Source organism: Tamandua tetradactyla, chromosome 13 (genome assembly GCF_023851605.1).
Source record: "Tamandua tetradactyla isolate mTamTet1 chromosome 13, mTamTet1.pri, whole genome shotgun sequence".
Classification (NCBI taxonomy): domain Eukaryota; kingdom Metazoa; phylum Chordata; class Mammalia; order Pilosa; family Myrmecophagidae; genus Tamandua; species Tamandua tetradactyla.
The window spans coordinates 87,256,253-87,272,211 of record NC_135339.1 but is presented as its reverse complement, the minus strand read 5'-3'; the positions used below and the strand labels follow the sequence as shown (position 1 = coordinate 87,272,211).

Sequence of the window (15,959 nt, the reverse complement as noted above, 5' to 3'; positions counted from 1 at the left end):
ATGCCAGTCTCTACTTTCTTTCTAAATGCTGTTCAAAAAAAGACAACTTCAGCTTGGGCCTTTTTTCAAGAGTCTAGCTCCCAGGTTAGAATCAGAAGTACTTGCTCTCTGTGAAACTTGGTGCTGGAGGCCCAGGAGCGGACAGGTGTGAGGGGCAGGGCCCATCCTCCTCCCACCGGGTGTCGCAGCCTCCGCTCCGGGAATACCCCTTGCAGTTGCTGTAGGAAACATTCACACATGCTGGGACTTGGTGTCAGGGCCTCCGGTGTCAGGCCTTGGGCGGTGGCTTTAGGAAGAGATGGGGTGGGGGTGGAGGTGCAGGCAGGCACATACCCATTTGTTTAAACTTAAATTAACCATTTTAGACCATCAAGAAGCTGTGGTCAGTGTCTTCTGTGCTCCTCCAAAGTGCTCTTCACTGCTCACAGTAGGCGACATCTCAGCCCACGCGCCTGTCATGTGGACATCGTCCTCGTCCTGTGGTCTTTCTTGTTCTGACCCTGATACTGGGTTGGAATGGAAGGACCTTGGAGTTAATACTCCTCCCTCAGGATGGCCTTGACCTGAGTGAGGTTGTGTTCAGTTCTTAATGAAGAGGCTAGCGAGGATGGGAGCAGGGCTACGAGCTAGAGGTGGGAGAAGGGATGGGACCTGAGAAATGAGAATGGGGATGGAAGTGGGGCTAGGAGTTGGGGCTGGGAGCAGGGCTAGGAGCTGGGGTTGGGAGCTTGGAATCTGCCTGCATAACTTGAGGATGAGTTGATGTGGCCACTTGGCTCTATTCAGGAAGTGCTAAGTGGTCTGGCTGTCCATCTTTTCTGGTCTGGTGTCAATGATCATCTGTCATTGCTGGGTTTGAGGTGGATGAAGATCCACTTGGTAAGGCAAGTCTTGGGTGTACTAGCTCTCGCAGCGCTGTGGCTGTGTGGGGGTGGGCAGGTGCTTTGTGCCGTTCCCTTTCTAGAGGGGATGGCTGTCTTGCTTTATTGCCCAGCACTGTTTACTTAGCTGGGACTTAAATGTAGCTTCTGTTTGGAGAGCTCCTTCTCTGCCCCGACGGTTCCCCTTCAGCCTGGAGTCACTGCCCCCCCCCCCCCCCAAAGAGGTGCAGGTCCCCCAAGGCTAAAGTGACCTGGCCCTAGAGCCAGGCTCTCAGGGTTCTGGCCTGGAGCTACCAGCCGGCAAGCTGGTGAAAGCTTCTGCCTCTCCCGTGCCCACAAGGCTCATTTAGGACCTTTCGACTTTCGCCAGCTGACAGTTTTCTCTGCCCTGGCTTCCCTGCTCCTATTTCTTCCATGGGCCACTGTTTCTTTTCCCTGAGCACTGAACATTTTGACTTACTAGCTAGAGAGTAATCAAATACACTTTTACGTTGTATAAGCAAGTGGACTTTTCCTTCTCTGGAGAAATTTAAATAGGGAAAAAAAGGGCTAGAAAGATGACAGATTTGGATGACTTCTGAAGGCAACCCAGAACCCTGAGTTCTGGGTACAATAAATGGCTTCTGTTCAGTATTTAATGCTGAGCTTATTTTATTAGCTAATAGCTAGATAGGTGACAAAAACAGCTTACACGTGTAATTGTATTTTATTAGCCACAAGTTGGAGTACCGCCACTGGCATCATTGGAGGTGCTTCCTGTCTGCGTATTGGTAGAAAGTGATTAGAAATATATGGGTTGGTGGGGCTCTGCCCAGATGTATAGATTGCCTCATTGCTCTAGGCTGGCCTGTAAGATCCAGGAGTGAGTCTTGCATCCCAGAGAACTGCCATGATCCACTGCCTTTGCTTGGCTGCCTAGGATGGGTAGGTCATGGAGAAAGTGGAGAAGGGGCCCCTGGGAAGTTGGGAGCTGAAGAGTCTATGGCCAGAGCCCTGGGGTGAAGCTGATGGCCCCTGAGTGACATCCTGTCCCACCTCCCCTCCGCCAGCATCTAGATTCTGGCATGCCCTGATCTCTGGGCCTTTGCTGCTTTGACTTTGCAAAGAGTGTGTGTTGGGGTGGGGCTTGGGTTTCCAGGGGTCTATAAATTCCAGGCTCAGGGCAAGCCCTGAAAAAGAGCCTAGGGAGAAGATGGCGGCTTAGTAAGACGCGCGGGTCTTAGTTCCTCCTCCAGAAAAGCAACTAAAGAAACAGAAACAATACGAAACAGCTCCCGGAGTCACGACAGAGACCAAAAAGACAGCGTACCCCATTCTGGAACAGCTGAACGGGCAGGGAGAATCCGCTGCGGTGAGATACCCAAGGGGCGCACGTTTTCCCGGCCGGGGCGGCTGGCGACTGGGGTCCCCTCCACGCACGTGGCTCCCCGGTCTGACTGGGAACGTTGGATAGCGGGGCCCTCCCGTCACTCTTGGCGTCTCGGGCCAGTTGGGCAATTTGGACCGGCACTCCCCCAAGCTGCGGCCAGCGACCCCCGCCTCCACGCACGGTTTCCTGGGCCGACTGCCCCGCAGACAGACGACCGCCACGAGCGCCACCTACCGGGCAGGAAAAGAAAAACAGAGCCCAGAGATTCCACAGAAAAACCTTTCAACCAGCCGGGTCCCACACCCAGGGAAATCTGATCAAATGCCCAGACACCAGCAGAAAATAATGGATGACGCTCGGAAAATTGAAGATATGGCCCAGTCAAAGGAACAAACCAATAGTTCAAATGAGATACAGGAGCTGAGACAACTAATGCTGAATATACGAACAGAAATGGAAAAACTCTTCAAAAACCAAATCAATAAATTGAGGGAGGACATGAAGAAGACATGGGCTGAACAAAAAGAAGAAATAGAAAATCTGAAAAAACAAATCACAGAACTTATGGGAGTGAAGGACAAAGAAGAAAAAATGGAAAAAACAATGGATACCTACAATGGTAGATCTAAAGAGACAGAAGCTACAATTAGTGAACTGGAGGATGGAACATCTGAATTCCAAAAAGAAACAGAAACTATAGGGAAAAGAATGGAAAAACTTGAGCAGGGAATCAGGGAACTGAATGACAATATGAAGCGCACAAATATACGTGTTGTGGGTGTCCCAGAAGGAGAAGAGAAGGGAAAAGGAGGAGAAAAACTAATGGAAGAAATTATCACTGAAAATTTCCCAACTCTTATGAAAGACCTAAATATACAGATCCAAGAAGTGCAGCGCACCCCAAAGAGAATAGACCCAAATAGGCGTTCTCCAAGACATTTACTAGTTAGAATGTCAGAGGTCAAAGAGAAAGAGAGGATCTTGAAAGCAGCAAGAGAAAAACAATCTGTCACATACAAGGGAAACCCAATAAGACTATGTGTAGATTTCTCAGCAGAAACCATGGAAGCTAGAAGACAGTGGGATGATATATTTAAATTACTAAAAGAGAAAAACTGCCAACCAAGACTCCTATATCCAGCAAAATTGTCCTTCAAAAATGAAGGAGAAATTAAAACATTTATAGACAAAAAGTCACTGAGAGAATTTGTGACCAAGAGACCAGCTCTGCAAGAAATACTAAAGGGAGCACTAGAGTCAGATACGAAAAGACAGAAGAGAGAGGTATGGACTAAAGTGTAGAAAGAAGGAAAATCAGGTATGATATATATAATACAAAAGCCAAAATGGTAGAGGAAAATATTATCCAAACAGTAATAACAGTAAAAGTTAATGGACTGAATTTCCCAATCAAAAGACATAGAATGGCAGAATGGATTACGACCCAGCAATACCACTGCTAGGTATCTACTCAAAGGACTTAAGGGCAAAGACACAGACGGACATTTGCACACCAGTGTTTATAGCAGCATTATCTACAATTGCAAAGACATGGAAACAGCCAAAATGTCCATCAACAGACGAGTGGCTAAACAAACTGTGGCGTATACCTACGATGGAATATTATGCAGCTTTAAGACAGACTAAACTTATAAAGCATGTAATAACATGGATGGACCTAGAGAACATTATGCTGAGTGAGTCTAGCCCAAAACTAAAGGACAAATACTGTATGGTCCCACTGATGTGAACCAACATTTGAGAATCAACTTGGAATATATCATTGGTAACAGAGACCAGCAGGAGTTAGAAACAGGGTAAGATAATGGGTAATTGGAGCTGAAGGGATACAGACTGTGCAACAGGACTAGATACAAAAACTCAAAAATGGACAGCACAATAATACCTAAGTGTAATGTAACTAGGTTGGAACACTGAATGAAGCTGCACCTGAAATATGGTTTTTTGTTTGCTTGTTTGTGTGTTTGTATCTTTTGTTTTTGTTTTTTTTCTTTTTCCTTTTTATATATATATATTTTTATTAGTATTATTATTTTAATTCTCTTCTCTATATTAACATTCTATATCTTTTTCTGCAGTTTTGCTAGTTCTTTTCCTAAATCGATGCAAATGTACTAAGAAATGATGATCATACATCTATGTGATGATACTAAGAATTACTGAGTGCATGTGTAGAATGGAATGATTTCTAAATGTTGTGTTAATTTCTTTTCTTTTTTTTGATTAATAAAAAAAATTAAAAAAAAAAAAAAAGAGCCTAGAACTCAGCCTGGAAAATGGGGAACCCGTACCTGGGCACCTCGTGAGCTGGGCACTTGCTTACATCCAGGGACTGTTGTCAAACAGACAGCTTGGAACCTGCCCCCTGCTCAGAGGAGGCTGACATCTGACTGATGACTGTAGTTTTTCCAAGACTGGAAAGGGTTGGTCTACATATATGGGAAGGAAACAGCAGGCTTGTATCTGCAGCTCCGCTCCTCCGTACTTCCTGCCACTGCTTCCTTTATGTGTTCTTTGATTTTCTTTCATAGGTCTTGTGATTATGGTTTATGCCTTTTCTCTTTTTTGAAGTGAAGGGGTTGCCTATTGAGTACCTTATACAGGAGTACTATGAGCACCAGCTCTGGGGAGGTGAGAGTTGCAAAGGGCTGTGTTCTCTGGGGTGATGCTCTCCCCCCACCCCCCACCCCCCACAGTTTCCCTAGAGGCATCAACTAGAACTAGGCCACAGGGCCCAGGGCAGACCTCCCAGATCAGGTATGAACACACAAGTGTTATCCCTCAGACCGTCAGGGTGACCAGAGAGAGCATGGGAACCATTGCCCCTCCAACCTGCCAGCTATAAAGGGGACAAGGGAGAGAACTGAGAGAGATTAGCACTGGAAGCCCAGAGCGCCATAGCCTGAAGCCAGAGGAGGTCAGATGGGGGCATGACCTCGGAGCTTATCCATTCCAGCTCCTGAAGAAACAGAGGCCTTGCTGGACCCCACTGGACTGCTTGATTTCCAGAAGACCTTCAAGAAGAGGTGGGTTGCTGAGGTTTCTGGAGTCCATGGGAAAGGGATAAAAGGAATGTAACTGCTTAGCTTGGAGAGAGGAAACAGAGCTGAGCAGGATGAGGTGGTGATGGGCTATCTGGGCTCATCCCAGCTGCCACATCAGCTGTGCAGCAGTGGACAAATTGCTGAGTATCTATGCAGAAAACTACAGCATTATCGTCCTTATAGGACTGCTGGGAGGAAGAAGGGAAATGACATACATGTGTAGGTGTCTTAGTTTCCCAGGGCTTCTGTGACAAACCTTGCAGGCTGGCTGACTTCAACAACAGCAACTTACAGTCTCACGGCCTTGGAGGCTGGAAGCCCCACATCAAGACATGGCAGCCGTGCTTTCTCCTGGAGTCTTTTGTGTTCTGGTGAAGGCATCTTTGTCTTCGTCTCCTGGTTATCTGTCACTTTCTGCCTCCTCTGGTTTCTCCTGACTGCATCCAAATTTCCTCTGCTTATAAGGATTCCAGTTACATTCACCAAGGCCTGCCTCCCTTCAGTTTGGCTTCACCTTAACTAATACTTACATCTTCAAAGATCCTATTTACAAAAGAGTTCACATCTGCAGAACTGGGGGTTAGGACTTGAACAGGCCTTTTGTGGGGTACATGATTCAATCCCAAACAGGGTGTAGGTATGCATGTGGATGTGTATCTGTACGTGTGTATGATGTATGTATGTGAGTACCTGTCTCTGCACACACACACATGCCTGGCCCAGGGAGAGTGCTGTCCTTACAGTGCAAGACGTGGGTTCTGGGGGACTCCAGAGGCAGAGCTGAGCCCAGAGTGTAGCTGTTACCTGGAGGCATACTCAGTCCATTATGGGAACTCCCCTTTTTCTTTATTTGTCCATCTTTTTCCTTCTAGTTCTGTTTCCCTTTTCTGCCCTCGCCACTAACTTCTTGTTAACTCCTCTTCTTGCCTCGTCCTTTTTCTGTTGAAAATGGCGAGGATGCCATCTGCCCACAGGCCTTCCTTCTGTGAATCTGATTAGCCACCCACAGTGGAGATTCCTTGCCTGCGTATCCTGATCTCAGGAACCCACCAGGTGCCCTCTCCTGTGGCCCTGCCCCTCCCAGCCGTATCCCCATCAGCTAGCAGTGAGTGGGAATTCAGAAGTGGCTTTCAGACCATCTTCATACATGGCTTTTTTGTATGTTTTGGTTTTTTTTTTTTTTTGTATGCTGTGTGGTGTGGGTTTTTTTTCCATGTGAATATCTTGTTATTGCAGCACCGTTTGTTGAATATCTTTTTTCTTTAGGAGTACCAGGAATTGAACCCGGGTCTCCCACATGGCAGACGAGAATTCTACCACTGAATCATGGGCTCTTAAATCCTCCAATGCCAAAGTCTTGGGTAGCCGTGTGAAACAAGACTGTGGGTAACCCAAACCATCTGGGTCCTGAGTACAGGCAGATTCTATCTAGGGGAAATGGCACAGTGCTGGTTCCAGCAGCACCTATCCCTCGCTGGGGTGGTGACTGCCACCTCTTGGTTCTGCAAAGCAGGTTGCTCTAATGCAGCCTGGAGAATCATTTCTGCTCCTGCTCATGTTCAGGTCTCATTCTGTTGATCTCCCCACACAGTTTTCTTCCTCCTAATGGTCTTAGAGACCCTTCTGCCTGGTGTTTAATGCGAAGCTGCAGCCCCCTTTTGCAAAATGACATTGTATGCCACTGAGGCAGGGCCTAGGCTGTAGATGTGTGTTGTTTATGAGCAGGACTTTGGCTGATGTTATTAGTTGCTGCTTTTTGGAGACCTGGTTTGACCACCAAGTGTTGGTTGGCTTCCAGCAGGACTTTAGCTGTGCCTTACGATTTAGAAATGGGTCACATGTGTGTGAGCACAGATTCCAAAAGAAGCTACAGTGAAAAAGATTCTCCACTGATGGCCATGCCCCTGGGTGTCACTGCCCCTGTTGTACTTTTAGCTCAGGCTGGTCAGCTTGAAAGAGCAACAAATTGTATTTCTCCACAGTGCTTCAGACAGAAGCAAGACGTCTATGGGGAGGGGTCGGGGTACTGAAACAGAGGTTTGATTGATCGCAGCTGCCCACACACTGAGTCCCCAAGTCTCCCCAAGCTGCTTCAAAACAGGCAGCAACTGTTATGTTAGCAGATGTTTGAGGGCCTCTTGAAAGCTGGCCGGAGGCAGTCTTGGGTGGAATGCAGCACGAGGTAGAAAGCAGCATGCCAGCCCACTTGGGTAGCTGCAGAGAGCTGGTGCTGTGGTCCTGGACAGATTTGGAGTGTGGCATTGGCTGGGGCTGCAGGGTCTCCATGGATGAGGGTCTGCTGCAGGAAAGCCACTGGAGGGGTTGTCAAATGCTCATTAATAACTTAAGGCTCTTTGCTGTACAGGCTCATCCCTGGGCAAGGCTGAGCCATCACTCTGTGTGCCAGCAGGGGCCACCTTTGTGGGTCCTTCCCCAGTCACCGTATATGGCGTCACCCTTCTGCCACTGTGTGACTGTCTTGCTCAGATAACCCCAGCAGGTGCAGGCCAGCTGTGCTTTCCATCGGCCTGATCCCATTGGCAGGCCTGGCTTGCCTGAGCCGTTTTGGCCTCTACCTGTCTATCTTGCCAGTGGCTGGCTGGCCACTCCACTTGTTAGGCTTCTTGCTGCCTTGAACCCCTAGCCTGCTGGGATGGAGACTGAGATGACCACAAACTGAGGAATTCTGAGGTGATCTCCCTTTACAATGTGAATCCAGAGGGCGAGAAGTCCTGCTGAGAAAGGTAGGCATGAAATGTCCCATAATTCCAGTCGGAATGAGCTAAATCTGAATGAAAGGACAGGAAAACCTTGGTGGACATGGGAGTATCTGCTTCTGACTCAGTGGGAGTTAGGACAGGCTTCGACACAGGAGAGTCCTTCGGACCTGGACTCTCAGAGCTGTGGATGCCAAGGGGCAGTTTTGGGCTCCCACCCAGCACTCCTTTGTCTGTGCTCATGACAGACATTGCCAATCGGCCATCCTTGCTGTTGAGCACAGAGAGAGTCTTTCTTTGGCTTCTCCACTTGGCTACCCCTGTGGCCACTAACAGGGCAGCCATTGGACTTCATCTGCCATCCCTGCTCTGACCTGCCTGTCACTTGAGGTGGGGCCTCCAGAGTTCAGGGAGACTCAGTGACTTGCCCAAAGCCGCACAGTCACTTCGGGCCTGGGAAGACCGGATTTCTGGTTCAGTGCTGTGCTCTACCTGCTGTATTTCAGCTGTGTGCCCTTGGGCGTGTGACTTTATCTCTGCAGGCCTCCATTTCCCTGTCTGTGAGATGGCAGTAATAGTTCCCTTCTCTCATGGGCATGGAGAGGATTCAGGGAGCTGCAAAGGATGTAGTACAGACTCACGTGCTGGCTCTCTGCTGATACCAACCTGATCCACCAAGTCAGCCTGGCCCTGCGGCCCCCTGAGCGCCCATGGTGGCCCTCTTGCGTGGCCTCTCTGGGTCATCAGCCAGATCTGGAATGGGCCTGGAATGACACCATAGTTCCCCTGACGAGGGCCCTGGTAATCCCAGGGGAACCTGTGCAGGCCTCTGGACCACTCCTTACCACCCCTGCCGGAGCCTACTGGGTTGTATAAGTGATCTGCTAAGGTCACTCAGGTCAAGGCCGAGTGTTAACACAATAGCTTTGATCTCCCAGCCATAAAAAAAAAATTAGGAAGAGTTCAGCTGGGGACCTGCCAGGGAGGCAGCTTTTCCTGCCACTTGGTGATTTTCCATGCCTTAATTGGAGCCCTTCTGAGCAGAAGGGCACTGAGGAGCCTGAGGGGGTGAAGCATGGGGGCACCCATACTTCCTGGAGTGGGGGGCCTCTTCTTCCTGAGCCAGCCACTAGAGGAGAGCTTTTGACCCCCCAGATGTACTCGGAGTACCCTAGGCTTGTCAGGCCCTGCCTTGATGCCAGGCACAGAGGCCTGGGAGGTGGAGGCCCTCGTGGTCAGGTGGGAAATGGAACCTTCCCAGCGAAGCACTGACACATCCCCAGGACGACTATACTACTTCTTCATCCAAGCCGAACTAGGAAAGGCATTTGGGCCAGCAGCAGCTTTGCCTCTTTGACCAGCTCAGACAGGTCCATTCAACCCTAAGGACCCAAAGGGAAGTGTTTAGAGAAGTCCTCAGGTTGCTTCAAGGTGTCCAGCGTCAGCTGGGAAGCCAGGGAACTGCAGCCTCCTGGGCCGAGGACCCGAGTCTATATCAGTGTATCAGTGGGCCTGGGGCAGTCTGGCACCAGCATCTGGCTATTTCAAACCCCCCCCCCCCACAGGAGAGTGTGGGAGTCCAGGAGTAGCACTGAAGGCCAGTGCCGGCCCTAGGAATTTTGCAGAGGTGCTGTGCCCAGTCATGGCTCATCGGGATGGCATAGATGGTTGAGGTCCCTCAGGCGGGGCTCACTGTCCTGACCTAGAGCCTACAGAAGGGATCAGAGAGCCCACTTTTACAGGCTCCCAATCCTACATAAAGTGGGTGGTGGCCCACCTGTGAATGAACCTTCCAGGGCACCAGTCAGAGAAGGGTGGGCTTGATTTACTGCTGCAATGGATGAATGGCTGCTTCAGAAAAGTCTGGAAATACCGTTCTGATGGGAAGTGCCAGACATACTGAGGCAGAAACAGGTGGTTAAAAGCAAGTTCCTATCCTTGATTGTTATCCCAGTTTTTGTGGCAGAGTTAATGGTCTGAAACCCTGGGTGGCTCCTCATGGCCCATCCAGGTGCTTTGTGTACTGGTGGCCCTGTTCCTTGTTATGTGCTGGAAGTCGGGCTCCCGGACTGTTTTCTTAGGATACCCTAGAGCTAGTGCCAAGAGGGAGCAGCCAAGGGCAGAGGCAGCAGCAACAGCGGGGAGCCTCCCTGAGGAGATAACTTTCAGCCGTGTTGAAGGATGGGCGAGAGTTGCACATGGAAAGTGCCCCAGGCCTGGGAAGCACTGGATAACTTTCATGGAGGAGCTTGGAGGTTTCAAGGGGCTAAGCAAAACTCCAGTGTGGCTAGAGCAGAGCAGGCGAGGAGCATAGGTCAGGGATGTAGGCAGGGCCCAGGTGCCCTTCTCTGTAAGCCCTGGAAGATGTTTGACTCCTATTTTGAGTATAGGGGGGCCCTTAGAGAGTTTTATTAAGCAGAGGAGCAAGTGTACCCCAGATAAAGTCCCCTCTGAACTGGGTATGGAGAAAGCGGGGAGGCTAACCAGGAGGCTGTTGGCGAATGTGATGGTGTGCTCACCTGTGGGGTGGAAGGTATAATTTGTGTTAAAGGTTCAAGAAGCATCCCTGGGGGATACCAGTGTGTCTACTGATGGGTTAATCTCCTTATTAGCATCCAACTCCCCTAGTCATAGATTCACTGGGCAGAGACTCAGTCATCCTAATCCTCGTAAGTGGTAGCTTCCTTTCATTTGCTCTTTTTTAGTGTTGGCTGATCTTCAGTCCTTATCCCTATCTAACCTGTAGCTCTCACTTTGGCCATATTTCTTCTTAATTGTTTCTCAGTAGAAATGAAGTTTAGTTGATCATTGTGATTCATTTTGTTTCTGTAAGTATCCATGGAACTACTCTCGCCCTCCAAATCCTAGAATGTCAGTAGTTTGCTAGCCCAAGCTACCCTTTCCATACCATGGAAGCGCAATTCTTCATCCTTCTCCATCACCTCCAGTTTTCAAACTTCTGACTCCTTTGTTGAAGTATTTCTGTCTCTGTCCATTTGAAACTGGACTCCTCCATTGTGGACTCGGGCTTGGGGAAGTATGGAAGCTTTCACAGTTGCAGATGCTTACCACGCCGAATCTGGCCTCCACTGTGCCTCATCTGGTCCCTTCACTGCTGAGAAAGCATCCCTAGAAAACGAGGAGCCTGGGATGGTCTCTTGGATCTCCTGCTGAAGCAGCCTCAGAGGGCACAGGGAAGGGAAAACTGAGTCCCTGGGAGAATTTGGGCATTTCCTTTCTTCCTGCCTCCCAGGTAGGCTGTGCACCCCCTTAAGTGAGCTTGGTACCTACAGGAGAGCTCCAGGAGCTCCAGGAGCTCATTGCTGAACGTCAGTGATCAGTGTGCTCTGAAGCCTGTCTGGGCCTGTGACCCAAGAGTGAGCTGGCTGCTGGCTCTTGTGGGGTGAGGGTGGGGCATGAACCTCAGTTTAGCCATTTTGCCTCTTGTCATGTGGCCCTCTGTCATTCCGAACACTGCCTTGACAGAGAAGCTCTGCATTGATGAGAGCCTGCTTGTCTATAACATTTTGCATCATGTGCTGTCCTGAATTACCATCCTTTCTTGCCACTTGAAGCCACACCGTAGAACAGACTCTGCTGCAGTACCCAGGCCATCAGGAACTTAGTTTAACTTGACTCAGAGTGGGTGTTAATTGCCTATGTATGGCCAAAGAGTAATAATGTCTCCTTTGAAAGTCTTAGTAGAACTCTCGGATAATTCCACTTTTTGTGGGGAGAGAGGGTGGCATTTTTTTCTTCCTTTTTTAGAAAACAAATGAAAATTTTGGTTCTAAAATATAGTACAACCACCAGAAGTTGAATGTGTGAGTAGTAGCAGTGAGCTCACCTCAGTGATATATGTAGCTAAAGATCATCAGGACCCCCACCCCCTTCCCTGGAACAGTGCAAGGCCACACAAGGTATTGAGTCTTTATGGAGTGTTATGGGGGTGGGGAGGTTCAGCTGCTTCCTTGCCTGAGCTCTGAGCATGGAGAGTGCAGCAAGCCTAAAGGATCAGCCAGGACTCCACGAGGAGAGAGAAACCACCTGTTATGTTAACAGAATTCACTGTAAGAAGTTGTTAACCAGGTATGTGAAGAACTGAAGGGGCAGGAAGAGAACGCCAAGCCTTCATGGAAGAAGCTACTGCTGGAAGCTGCTTGAACCCTTGGACTCAAGGACCAAACTTGGAAGCTTGGAGTCAAGGTCCATGGGGAGGGGAACCAGACCTCCAAGGAAGTGAGCATTGGCTAGCCAGGGCTGGTGTCTCCGAGATAGCCTTGGAGAGGGAGTTTAATGAAGGTGGTTTTGTGAGTGTTGTAAAGTGGAAGCATCTGCTACTGATGGAACAAAGTGCCCCTGCTGGGGTCAAGAGCATGGCTGCTGAAATATCAGCTCCATGATATTCCATGAAGTGACAGCTCCATGAAGGTGACAGGAAGATACACAGCCTGCTGCTCAGCCTAGTGGCTCGTGCTACCCACCTTGGGACTGAAGGCCCCAGGAAAAGGAGAGGAAGATGTGAGGCTCACTGCCTGCTATTTGCTGCCCATCTCGGGGCTCCCTGAAGGGCCCCTATTTCCAGAGCCTCACAGGAAACAGGCAACAGGGCCCCACCCCATCAAGCACAATGTTGATGTGTGGGTGGGTCTTGGGCTGAGACTGAGTGCTGCGGTTCAGTGATCTAGGCTGACTGTTGGCTGTGGGAACTGAGCCCTCCTGCTTTCACTTAGCTCCTATAGCCATGCGACCGGCCTATAAAAACCTGGGCCAAGCTGCCATCTCCCAATGTGTGTCCAGCTCCCTGGAATGTGGACATAGAGACTTGTGCTAGCTCTTGTCTCAGGTTCCTACCAGTCATAGCTGGCATCTGTGGGATACCTGGACCCCTGCTAGGCCTTGGGGACATTTCTGCCATTTACACCTGGTTGTTCCTTTTATCTGTGAGCTACTTTCTAAAAAGGGGGATAGATAATTCAAAGTAATTTCAGATGGGGATATGTGTGTGAAAGGAAGTATAATGGCTGGGGTGAAGTGCAGTGCCAGGTGGGAGGATAGAATATGGGACAACCACCTGCAAACTGGGGCCTGGGGGGCCTTTTGTAAGAGGTGATCCTTGAGCAAAGACCCACATGATTTGAAACCTTCCAGCTCCCCATGGTAATGGGGAGCATCCCCAGTAGAGGGAAAAGCAAGCCCCAGAATCCTGAGGTGGGAGTGAGCTGAGCTGGTTCGGGCAGAGCAAGGCCACTGTCACAGGGTCCCGAGCGATGAAGGCATTCAGAGGAGCTTTGAAGGGGTTGTGGGGTCAGCTTGATCGGGCCTTGCCTGCTATGGTGAAGAGGGGGTTTCAGTTCTAAGCCCAGTGGGAAGTGGCAGTGATGGGCTGGAGGCCTGAGGGCTGTCGTGTTCTCCTTTCTGGGTCTTCACCATGCTGGCTGGCATTTCTGTGAGACTTGGTTGTTCTTGAGTTTTCCTCAGACTTTGTGATCCTTTCATTGACCTGGGAGAAGTTCCTCTCATTCCACGCTTTAGGGAGGAAATGGCAGGTCAGAGCTGTTTGCAACCTTGCCGTGTGGCTGGGCAGTGACTTGAGCTCCATCTTTGTTCTCCCTGGCCATGGGCCAGGGCCGTTTCCCTTCCATGCGGGCAGCTGTGCCCACCATTGCCCAACATCACTAGCTGCCTGGCCCACAAGTGGAGATGGGCATATCCTTACTGTGGGGCTGTTGTGCAGCCTTTGACCCAGGGACTGGTACATGGGATTGTCTCAGGGAGCATGGCCCCTTTTCCTGCCCATGGGGCTCTTAAACCGTGAGGGCCCTCACAGTTCTACTATCGACCCAACTGTGCCACCCAGTCTCCTTCCTTGGCCCTCGAGCAGACCAGTGGCATTTCTTGAGCTGAGAGTTCTCAGGTTTGTGCCAGGGCACTGGGGTAGGGAGGCCCCCCTGGATGGCAGTCTGCTTTACCTGGGAGAGTGCTTCAGCCTGACCCGCAGTGGCATGGTCCAGCTCTCCTCTTCTGTTTTCTTCTGCTCTGGGGGGCAGCCCAGGTATCTGGTCCCTCCCAGGCTGGGGGAGGATCCTGAAATGCAGGTCTTGTTCCTCAGTTGGACTTGCCATATTTTAGAATAATCCTCTTGTTGCTGAAGTAGAACCTGTGTCATCTGTTTTTTGTGGCTTGTTGGAAGATTTTATTCCTCGGCTGCTGCCACTACCATCCCCCAGAGTGACAAGTCTTGAATGGTGGGGCAGGGGCCCAAGGCTGACCTGCTCTTTGCCCAAGCCCAGGGACCCAGCTAGCCTCCCCCAGGCCCTCAGCCAGACCGTGCTGGGGCAGCAGGGGTGCACCCCTCTCCCTTGGTCTTGGGTCCTGCTCTTCTTCCCCCAGAGGTGCCTTTGAAGTAACCAGCCATAGGGGTGTCAAGGCATGAGGACAAGAGGGATGGGAGCTTGGCTTTTTGTGTTCTCAGAGGGAAAATTCCAACCACACTCCTGACGGAGAGGGCTGAAGACTTGGCAAGAGAGGAGAGAAGGAGGCCTGGAAGATTGCTGCAAGGCAGCTCTGCTCCGCTGGCCCTGGTCTTTGCACATCGTGGGCCCTCAGAGCACAGTGTCTTCACCACGATTTCCCTTCTTGCCTCTTCACCTTGTTCTCATGTAGTCACCCCAGAAAGATAATGAGCTGAGGGGGAAGGGCTCCTGGGCCATCTGGTCCTGCTTACCTTGTCAGGCCTTTCTGTTTCAGAGTTTCACTTGCCCCATGGGGAAGGGTGACAGATCCAGCCTGGGACTTGGTGGTGTATCTTATCCTTGGGCAGTTCTAAGTGCACATGCTCTGTGCAAATGTATGCTCCCTTTATCCCTCCTTGTAATTGATATACAGTTTTTAAAAGACACAAATCCACCTGGAGGATTTCCAGAAATCACACTTTAATCTGGAACTGTCTTGGATAATGAAGCTTTCTAAGGATTGATGGCAAATAAACGTGGGCACAGAATCAAGGAGGGGAACCGGTAGAAGAAAAGACCCTTTTTTTGGGAACAGGCCTGCTCAGAAACGGTCCAGCCAGAAGGGGTAGCAGCCCGCCTACCGGCGGCCGTGTGTTTGGAAGAGTGTTTTAGCAGATGTGAGCTGATTATGCAGCATTAACTGTTTGGCAAGAAAAAGGAGATCTAATCTGAAATGGTGCGAGGCTAATTGTCACTCAGCAGAGACATCAGAGCTTTAGCTTCTGTCACACAGGGAAAATGACAAGCAAACCAGTGTGCCAGCATCTCTCCCGAGCCTCGGATGGTAGGTCCCCCAGTGGAAGGAGTCTGGGCTCCAGGGCTCTTTGGGCTGAGCACAGAGTCTTGGTGGGCTGCTCCCTGGAAGGGTGGCTACCTGGGGCTGGTCACTATACCTCTTTGGGCCTCAGCATCCTCTCTGTGATGTGGGGATTGAGCCTTCCCTTAGGGAGGCCCCATGTGCCCAGCACTGAGGAGGAGGCTGGATAAGAGGCCTACTGCCCTGGCTTTTATTGGTACCTGGGCTCTGACATGCTGGTCCTCCGGACTGTGTTCACTCTCCCAGGACAGCAGCCCCAGGGAAGAGTGGGTCCTGGGACTCCTGAGTGAGGGAGCTTTTAGATGCTTGCGACTGTTCCATCCTGGAACTGTGGAGTCCTGCCCCTGCCTGTTCCATCCCATTTGTGGGACGGGCCAGTCAGGAAGGCCCAGAGAGGGTTGCTGTGTCTTAGTATCCTGTCTTTGTCCCCTTGGGCTTCTTTTCTACTGAATTACAGTACTTGTGAAACCTCAATCACTCTGATGTCACTGGGGCATGGCCAGGGCAGGGCTAGAGGAGGCAGGTGGCAGTCATTGATGGGTGGGACAGGAAGGCAGGTGACAATGTAAGGTTCTGGTGGTGATGCTGAGAAGGT

General features: G+C 50.3%; 1 protein-coding gene across 2 annotated transcripts in view; it reads left to right on the top strand.

Moving 5' to 3' along the window:
• Positions 1-15,959, top strand: part of FAM53B (family with sequence similarity 53 member B) — an 82,196-nt gene that overhangs the window by 28,137 nt on the left and 38,100 nt on the right. The window lies entirely within an intron of this gene.